Source organism: Periplaneta americana, chromosome 2 (assembly GCF_040183065.1).
Source record: "Periplaneta americana isolate PAMFEO1 chromosome 2, P.americana_PAMFEO1_priV1, whole genome shotgun sequence".
In the NCBI taxonomy this organism is placed as follows: domain Eukaryota; kingdom Metazoa; phylum Arthropoda; class Insecta; order Blattodea; family Blattidae; genus Periplaneta; species Periplaneta americana.
The window spans coordinates 111,670,235-111,680,559 of record NC_091118.1 but is presented as its reverse complement, the minus strand read 5'-3'; the positions used below and the strand labels follow the sequence as shown (position 1 = coordinate 111,680,559).

General features: G+C 37.1%; 1 non-coding gene across 1 annotated transcript; it reads right to left on the bottom strand.

Annotated features, from left to right (window-relative positions):
- Nucleotides 1-225: 225 nt before the first annotated feature.
- TRNAK-UUU (transfer RNA lysine (anticodon UUU)) lies at nt 226-298 on the bottom strand. The gene has a single exon. It is a non-coding gene; the product is annotated as a tRNA-Lys (tRNA).
- Nucleotides 299-10,325: the final 10,027 nt, after the last annotated feature.

The window sequence follows — 10,325 nt, the reverse complement described above, 5'->3', positions numbered from 1 at the left end:
CACTTTTAAACAAATATGTCTCCCAAAACTAGAGATATGAAAAAAATCATGGAAATTAAAATATGTTATTACTCACCAGATTATACGGAACACATTGTACTTGATGGATGGTAACAAATACAATCTGGTTTTATGTTAGAAAACAAATATTAAGGAACGACGCAAATCAAGATTTCAGGTATAACTCTGTGTAAAGTTGATTTGAATAATTTCGAGGAAAAATTGTTCCGGGGCCGGGCATCGAACCCGGGACCTTTGGTTTAAAGTACCAACGCTCTACCAACTGAGCTACCCGGGAACTCTACCCGACACCGATCCAATTTTTCCCCTCTATATCCACAGACCTCAAAGTGGGCTGACAACCATCAAGCAACCAACTTCAAGTGCACACTAACTCCGTGTGACTTAGAAGGAAAAATTGGATCGGTGTCGGTTAGAGTTCCCGGGTAGCTCAGTTGGTAGAAACTTCAACATGCTCATAATTTGTGTGTACGGTTTGTAAGCAATGTTCGCAAATATGATTATATTATTCCATTTATGGAAGCAATAGGTTGGTTTAAACTAGATAAGAAAAGAAACTTACATTCACTTCTCCTTCTCTTCGAAATCTTGAACGCTTCTATTCCTTCGTACCTGTCGTCTCTCTTCATTTACCTTTCTTCCCACCACAATCTGAACACACGCTCTCGCCATGAAACAATACTAACAGTATCATCCCATCACACCTCCTCATACTCATTCTCTTTGACAATAGCCCTACCAAGACTCTGGAATTCGCTACCTGCTAGCACCAGGAACTGTCGAAATGAAACTGAATTGAAACTCAAACCTACAAGGCTCTTTGTAAGTACTTGTGACTCGTTCAGACATGGCTTCTTGTAAATAGTTATCTTATTCTATCACAAAATATTTCAATATCCGGTAATTTCATCACTATATAATTTTATTATCCTAGGTTTAATTTATTCTCCAGTAAAAGTCGCCATGGGTGGTACAGGCGGCATAGCACTGGTCTTCTATGCCCGAGGTTGCGCGTTCGATTCCGGCCCAGATCGATGGCATTTAAGTGTGCTTAAATGCGACAGGCTTATGTCACTAGATTTAGTGGCATGTAAAAGAACTCCTGCGGGACAAAATTTCGGCACACCGGAGACGCTTATATGACCTCGGCAGTTGCTAGTGTCGTTAAAACATAAAATTTTACTTCAGTAAAATAAATTCTTTCTTTGTTCTTAACTTCTGGTGTTAAATTGTCTAGCTTTTATTAATCAGGTAATCTTTTAGTTTTTAGATTTTTATTGTAGCCTAATTGTAAATTTAATATTAATTGTGATTATAACTGCAATTATATTCTTAATATTGTAGTTGTAATCCCCTGGTAGAAGGGAAGAGAAGGCCTGATGGCCTTATCTCTATCATGTTAAATAAAAATATACTATACTATACTACATTATACCATACCATACTAATATTGCTGCTGCTGCTGCTACTACTTACTTATTATTGCTGCTGCTACTACTACTACTACTACTACTACTACTACTACTACTACTACTACTACTACTACCACCACCACCACCACCACCACCACCACCACCACCACCACCACCACCACCGCCACCGCCACCGCCACCGCCACCGCCACCGCCACTGCTACTGCTACTGCTACTGCTCCGACGACGTCGTCGTCGTCGTTGTCGTCGTCGTCCGTCATGAATGTTTTGAATTTAGTTTCTATATGTTGCCTCCTTTAATCTCAAAGTTCTCACATTATCTTCATGAATTTTTGGAGAACTTTATCTTTATACACATGACTACGCCGTGGTTTGTTGTAAGCAACTCAATGTTGTTTTTTATCTTTATTTTTAGTTACTGTAATATTTTTAGGTGCACTTCTTGCAAATTTAGTGTTATTTTTTATATTTGAAATAGTTTTTTTTGTGGAAACATAATTCATTGGAAATGTTTTGTTTATAATTTGAAATTTTCCGCGTTGCAGTGTGTTTGTGTTCCATAATTGGCTTTTTGAAATTGGTGCCAAGCGGCAGAAAATGATGTGAAACAGTAGAACATATTGTTATGAAGTAATTTTAATGCTAGAAAGTAACAAATTGTTCTATGTCATTTGTGTACCCAGAAATAGTAATAACTTTGAGCCATATTTTGTAACACAAGACAAACTTAGATATATTTTTTTCACCACATATTTAAAAAACAGAGTTAAGACAAAATTGTTCATTTTTATTTCCTATGCACACGCCGGCAAAGGAAAATCAGTAGTAGCGGTGGTAATTTATTTAACGACGCTTTCATTTGTAGACAGTGTTCGGTGTCGAAATTAAACGTGGACGAGAAATGACTGACGAGTTTTTTCCTTGAGTTTTCTAGCAGCGAGACGATTGTTTATGTGCCGTAAATCTACAATATAGCCACCGGCGTAGTTTAGTCGACTAAGACGCTTGCCTACAGATCCGGATTTGCGCTCGGGCGCAGGTTCGATCCCCGCTTGGGTTGATTACTAGTTGAATTTTTTCCGAGGTTTTCCTCAACAGTAAGGCGAATGTCAGGTAATCTATAGCGAATCCTCGGCCTCATCTCGCCAAATACCATCTCGTTATCACCATTCCCATGGACTCTAAATAACTTAGTTGATACAGCGTCGTTAAATAACCACGCACAAGTACATAAATCTACAATATGGAACCTATGGATTTACTTTTCATTCGGAGAGACCCATTGTAAAAGTGTATCGCCCTCGGACGGGTTTGAATTCCGAACCTCGTATCCAACAATCAGGATGCTCAAAAGGAATAGTAATCTTACAATGAAGGCAAGGGATTTTCAGAATTTAGGCAGACGATCACGACATTGCCTGAATTACTGCTTCGCGACATGATTCTGCTTTGTTTTGTTTCTATGGAGATTTGCATGATTGATGCCTCTCCACACTCAAGAAAAATTGTCAGCGGGCGGAGCGCTGTATGACGGCTAGTTTTTGCGAGATTTTAAGTGACACTGGCAGTTGTCTTGTGAGTAATGGGGGACCGTCCCTACCGAGGAGTATTAATTGTCTTTGTTTCGACGCTCTGCCGATGTGTTTGCCAGAGACGCGTGGCAACTCAGATATCACTTTGAGAATTGCTATCTCCAATTCTATCGACGTGATATAACTCGAATTAGACACATATTGTCGTTAAATAGCCATTTAGGGCCGTATTCATAGACATTTTTAGCGCGGGCTTTCGGTGGATGATCAGCGAACTAACGTTTTTCGTATTCATAAACCAGTGTTAGCGATAGGATATGATTTGAATTCTGTACAAGTAACCAGTGGATAGCCGGGGCTAGTTTAGCACGCTCGTAGCGCGTGCTGCGAAATGTCTATGAATAGCACCCTAAGAGTTCAACTTTGTTCAAGAATTGACAAATTTAATTTATGTCTAGTTGACCAATATTGTAGACAGAGTTCAAAGTTTGGAACTTTAAAAAGTGTTAGGTCACCGACTTTGTCCAGGGTCAGCAAGCGGGTCTCGTGCTGCGAGGTTGTAATCGGGCATGGGTTGCATCCCGCTTGGACTGATTACCTGTTTGAACTTTCTTTTTCGGGGCTTCCTTATAAGAAGTAAGAATAATGTTAAGGTAATGAGGTGATCTACGTAGTTATTTGAGGTTGCGCCTGGCTGGGTTAAAATCAGGCTGGCAAGGTAATTTACTTGTTACTTTTTTGCACAAATTACACGCAATTTAGTGGTAATTTATTTGATCTGGGAAACTAGTTTTTCAAACAAACATAAAACACAAATTTTCTTTTGTATATTAATAATAAAAGAACTATTTTAATTATATTATATTTTAAACTTTAATTTTCTTATATATTTAAGCAGGAAACAATTATTTTCTAAAGATTATTTATGCAGCCAACTATTAACATAATAGAACAATATATATTTTTGTAACTATTGTTTTAAATTGAGAAAACTGGCCTATCTAGGCCTACTACTTGCTTTAGTTATTTGGATTGAATTTCAAAATTTTAGTAACAGCTTTAAATTCCTTGAGCGTACTTTCATATGTGTACAACTGTAGAAAATAAATAAATTTAATTGTTATGTTCAAAAGGTAAAGCTGGTGATTGAAGAGAACATGTAAATACTTATTTTTAAATGTACATGATTTTATTTTTACTACTCAAAATGTCATTGATTAACACTTTTTTATTTTAATTTTCACTGAAAAGTTATTTTTCACTTCATAAATTCATAATTCTCATTCTCACATACTCTTAATCACATTAATATTAATCACTGTTACAGTTCTGCAGCTTAATTGCAACTAATATATTTGAGGCAGTTGCTTTGAACGGTCGAAGCTAATCCGGTTTCTTGTGATATTATTGGACAAAAGACCAATTGGAGAAAAGTCTTTCGAGATGAGCTGGAGATGCTGGATGTTAAGTTCAAAACAACTTCTGACATCTCCTTATGTTGCCTTTCTGACTTTCTTTGCCGATCACATTATAAAAGGACAGGGCTTTTACTGTCGGAATGTGAAGGCTAGGAGTAAAGCCAAGCTAAGCCAGCTGTGGTTTTTACCATCCCTTACCTCGCAGATATGCTATGTTACATAGCTATTTAAAAGTAATACTTTATCCAGCCATGGTCTCAACATAACATTTGATAGTCATTTTATAAAACAATATTCCTGCAACATTATTACTCTTGCACTATAATAACCTCACATTTTTTTAGAATGCGATTTGTTTTATTTTAGATCTCGCCACAATTTATAGAATTTCTTCCATTCTATTATTAATAAGAAATATACAACAATAAACAAATGAACCAGAGAAAGAAATGTGCGCGACAAGCAAATTTACCGAAAGCGCAAAGGTTATTGCGAAAACTTTTATTTTGGTACAGTACTTAATATATACAAGTGCTTCACAATTGTGTAGTATAAAGTACTGCAGAATATTCTGTACTAAAAAGGTAACATATTTTGTCGTATAAACTTATGGTCGTGCCCATTTCGTTATGGAGATAATAATTGGAACAGTTAGAAAAAGACAACGTACTTTTCTGAGAATGCTGTTTATTGACGTGGTTATTTACATTGCAAGTTCACAGAAAATGCTCGAAATGTCCACTATTCACTTCACAACACAATTCCGTCCTCCGCCGTCATGACTGTCTTGGACGATATTAGGCATGTCCCAAATTGTATTTCTTGCAGCCACAATTGCACTCAACAGAAACTCTCTCTTGGCGTGTAGCTGAGAGTAAACTCGTCCCTTCATGTAGCCCCACAACTAGAAGTCGCAGGAAGGTAAATGAGGCGATCGCGCCGGCCATGCAATAAGCCCGTTGCATCCAATCCAGCTGCCTGGATATTGTTTATTCAAATGTTGTCTCACTGCACGATGATAATGAGCAGGCTCACCAACTTAAAGTAGCCACATGTTCAACCGTGTTGTCAGTGGTACAGTGCCCATTTGTTGTAGTAGTTCAGTCTGCGGAAAGTCCAAATACGCAGCACCTGTTGACTGTCTCTCTTCATTTGTACTTACTGTGTACTGTAGACTGTTGTCTCTGTGATGCATGAAGAGCTTCGACGTAACTCCAGCTCGCGCGTCCCGCTATATCTCGATAACAAAGCTGTCACGGCTATATGCTTATAGGACAAAATCGGTTTATTTTGGAATATAGAATACTCTGCAATACTTTATAATATACAATTGCGAATTACTCTGTATATAGGTCATCAATAGGTCACTACTAACGTGACTATAGCATTAACGAATTACGGACAGGCGGAGTATGAAAACTCTCTAGTTAGGGTAGGTAATCCGACGTCTTTTAGAAATACCATTACGCTATCACCAAGTCCAATGATGCTAAATAACCTCTAAGTTCATACCGTGTCGTTAAATGACCGATTGAAAAATGACTAATGGTAGATCAAATGTGGGATCTTAAGGATTCGTCTCGTGAAATACCATCTCACAAAACGCTAAAATAGCCGATTGAAAAAGGACTAATATAATTCCATATCGAATCCTCGGTTTTTATAGTTTTACTCATTTATAGTAACCTGGTGTGATTTAGATCTTTGCCTAATGACAACACAACCTCATACTTTTAATTTCTTACACGTATATCTCCCTAATCATAGATCTTTGGATACACGAGCTAACCAGAAGCAGAATAAGCTGCCAATTAAAAAATATTAAACTTTAACCACTGAGTGATTCAAAAGATTGTGGAACAAATTTAATAGGCGGCAGAAAGGAGCACAACGAATATTTTATTGCGAGACATATTGCGTTGTTAGCCCTGTAGACGATGCTAAATTCGATAGAATAGTGCCACACATGGTACATCACTCTACTAGGTATACCTTATTTTATTTCAAGCAGTGCAGTTCGGTGGCTTATTTGAACACCGAACTGCACTTCTTGAAATAAAATAAGGTATACAGCTGTTGTCCGCCAATCCGTTGCACAGCTACAGGAGGTGCTCGAAGTCACCATCATTGACCTTCAAAACAGAGCTCAGAATGCTGAACCATTGATTGTCGGACTCCCGCAAAGATACCAGGAGTAGCACGAATCTTGTTCACTGCGGTCACAATCCCATTCCTCAATTTTCCTCCTCGTCATTCACCGGCATGACGTACACTAATATATTAAAATAACACCATAAAAAGTAATCCAGACTAGGCTAGTGAGGTCTGCTGATCTCGTGTCATGTTGAAATCACATGCGTTGTCTCACTGCCAAGGTAATCTCCTCCAGGGGAGTAACAATGTAGCGCTGAGACCATGTGGAAAAAATGTATCAGTTGTGTCCGCTGTGCTATCCCTTAAATCCTTAAACTATTTATACATACTTTTGAATCACACGGTATAATTATTTTTACTTTCGTAATATTATACAGGCTGTAAGGAGTATAAGTGCCGTCCTTTTCACAGTCGTCGGGGACGATCTACAGAATCAAAAAATGTCCATACAACATAGGGTCAAAACTTGATAGTTTTCCCAGAAAAATTATTTCTCCTCATTTTATTCGCATTATACTGCTTATATCGTTAGTAAAATTACGAAACCAATTACATCAGTACGTATATCTAGCAAAGAGTTAATATTAGTTTAAATAGATATTTGTGTGTTCTGTTAAGTTTTCGTGAAATTAAAATTGCGTTATTAAATTTGTTAATATTCTGGCGTGAGAGACGTGGCAACGTGTTCAGCAGGCAGTACTCTGCACAGAGTTCAAGCTCCCTGTCCATAGGTGTACTGCCGAGCGGATGAGAGTTCGGTACCAGGTATTCGATAACAAAACTTGATGTCATTCACAGTTTAGGAATATCATATGTCATTAATTTATGGAGAAAGTCGTCGTAATTCAAGTGAGGCAAGAAGGATGTACCGTCAACGTTTTCCGCAGTGAAGGTTGTCTAATCGGCGAACTTTTGTAGCGGTTTCTCAACGATTATTACAAATTAGTCTCCTGCCTCGTTTCGAAAATCACACAAACAGAAATTTCTTAAAAAATGGTACTGCTTTATGGAAGTTCGTGTAGTTTTGTGCAGTAAACCATTATTGTTTATTTTTTAAACGTACAATAAAGAAATGGACCAATATTGCAAATATTGTTAAATAAAATGGCAATTTACCATAAAGTTATATTAATGAGATTGAAAGTTTGTATTTGCTGTTCTTTTTATGTAAACAACGGTCCGCCTTTGCATTAGAACAGAGTATCTGTTTTGTACCGGTATGTCTGTATCCGCTTGAGCTGTACCGTGTACTTGTAAACTCCCTCCTCCCCATCCAGCAACATTGCTAAACGCCTCATATTATAAACTTTAATAATTAGTTAAATATTGCAATTAGAAAAAAATTATGAGGACATTTTTTCTTCCTTTATGACATAAACAATCATCAGTTAAAATAATGGCACTTATACCCCTTACACCCTGTATAAGTGCAACTTATTCAAATTATTTTTAGTAATTATTTCTTATTTGTGTTTAACTTTACGTTAATTTTGTTCAATGTGCTATTAAATTTTTAAGTTCTGACCCAATGTCGACCATATGGTTGCATGTCCCGTCACTAATACAGTATCACAGGAATTACCAGGATTAAAACCTTCTCTTATTTACTGACTGGCTATTAACTAAATGAGATATATGATTGAACCTAGCACTGGAGATTAAATTCTGGATCCTTGAGTTATTATTTCATATTATAATATGGAAATAGCTAGTCTTCATAACTGGTATGTTTTTCAGTGACATAAAACGGTACAAGAAGATAAGGAATAATTGATAAACTTATAAACTGATAGAATATTGTAACATCCCAAGTTTTGTAGGAATTCGACAAAGTCAATAAGTAAATTTATAAGTTGATTGAATGTTGTTACATGAGGTAAACCTCGGCACCTGGATCAATAGCATAATCTTGATTAAGACTTTCATGGCTACTGATGAATTCTTGATTAAAAGCAGAAGTTAGGGTTGAGCATACGACGAGGGTGCATACGCAAAGAGCCTCACTCCCTCACTACTACCACTGGTTGCCTGGTTGCATGTTCTGATGTTGCAACTGATGCGAATCATAGACGATACATGGCAGTTATTTGAAGACTAGCTACTTCCGTATTATATGGAATAATAACTTATTTATTTTATTTATGTATTACTAATTTTAACGTGTTAACCGGTAGAGAGTTTCCATACAATAATATATACATTTTTGTAAATACAAAAAATATAACCGCCCCTAATAGGGGTTGCAGAAGAACGGTCTCCTTAATTCTGGTAAGAACAATGTCAAAAATAGAATTTGAAAAATCGTGTCATTAAGAGAAACAGATGGGGTTAAAGAATGCATAGGATATGGAGAAATAGAGAATATATTGGAAAGGGGATAGGGTATAAAATGGAAGAAGGATAGAGAGGAACGGAATGGAAGAATGTATAAAATTGGATGAAAGAAAAGAAGTGGAAGAATGAAAAATATAACAAAATAGACGATATGGGATACAAGGAAGGACAAATAAGCAAGTGTTAAAGGAGTAAGAATATAACGACGAAAGAAGAGGTAGAGAAACTATAGACGAAGTGTATATTATTATGAGGAGAAAATGTGTGAGAAGAACTGTAAAGAAGGAAAGACAGGGGCGTAAGGTTTGGATTGTAGGAAAATATGAAATGGGGAGAGGGAAGAAGGGAGAAGTAAGAGGAGCTGGAGCAGAAAGGTGAAGAGACACGTTTTGGAAGAGGAGGAACTGAATGATGATAAAGGGTGTAAAGGGAAGTGAGAAGATGGAGATGAAACAGAATAGGCGCAGAAGCTCACATAATTAGTTCGCACTCTCGCGTTATGTTGCCTATACCCAACTACAGACAGAATTAAACACTCGAACAATGTTCAGCGTTGTATACATCTCTCTCCCTCTACAATATGACAACTGACGTCACGTTGCCATGACTACCAAGACAGTGACATCTCGTCTTCACATCCAGAAGCTAATCTGTTCGCTGTGTGACAGAAACAAACTGTGCACGGTCGTTTCTTGATACAACCTCAGGTGACATCAAATATGAATGATTCAGTGAGATAGTGAGCTATCCCACATCTGCAACATCCAGAGGGTATTTAATATTGCATTACATTCCATCTCAGTGCTGAATAGTGTGACACAAGATGGTATTATAATAATATTATCATCTCTTGTCGATCATAAGTGTAATATATCGATTTGAAATCGAAAATTCACTTAAGGTTGCTTCAGTCTACAGTCTAGGAAAGTGCTATTTCCGTATGTCAAGAGTATGAATTCCTTCTGCAGAACTTCCTGAAGGATATGAGCAGTTTGAAATAATCAACTGTCTTGTATTTTCCATATTTCTGCGTGTCCTAATTGTTTGTCAGATTCTGTGCAAAATTTCGTGGTATACAAAATGTTTCAGGAGGAATAGTAAATATTTTAGGGGGTGATAGTAAGGACTATTCTGAGTAAAAAAAGTTGATATAAACATGTGTCCAATTTTTATTGGGTACAGAGATATAGCTGTTAGAATGTAACCCAAGAAGGTGTTAAGCAAAGGCAAATGATTACGTTCAATGCACTTTCGTTTCGTGTGTTGGCTACTTTCAAATCGCGAAGTAATCCCATTCCTACTCTTCACTGATGAAACCACTTTCACTTGTAACTCATATCAGTGGTCCGAAGAAAACCCACATGCCATTGTGGAGACAAATTTTCAAGACCGCTTCTCTGTAAATGTGTGGTATGGTGTGATACACAATCAGT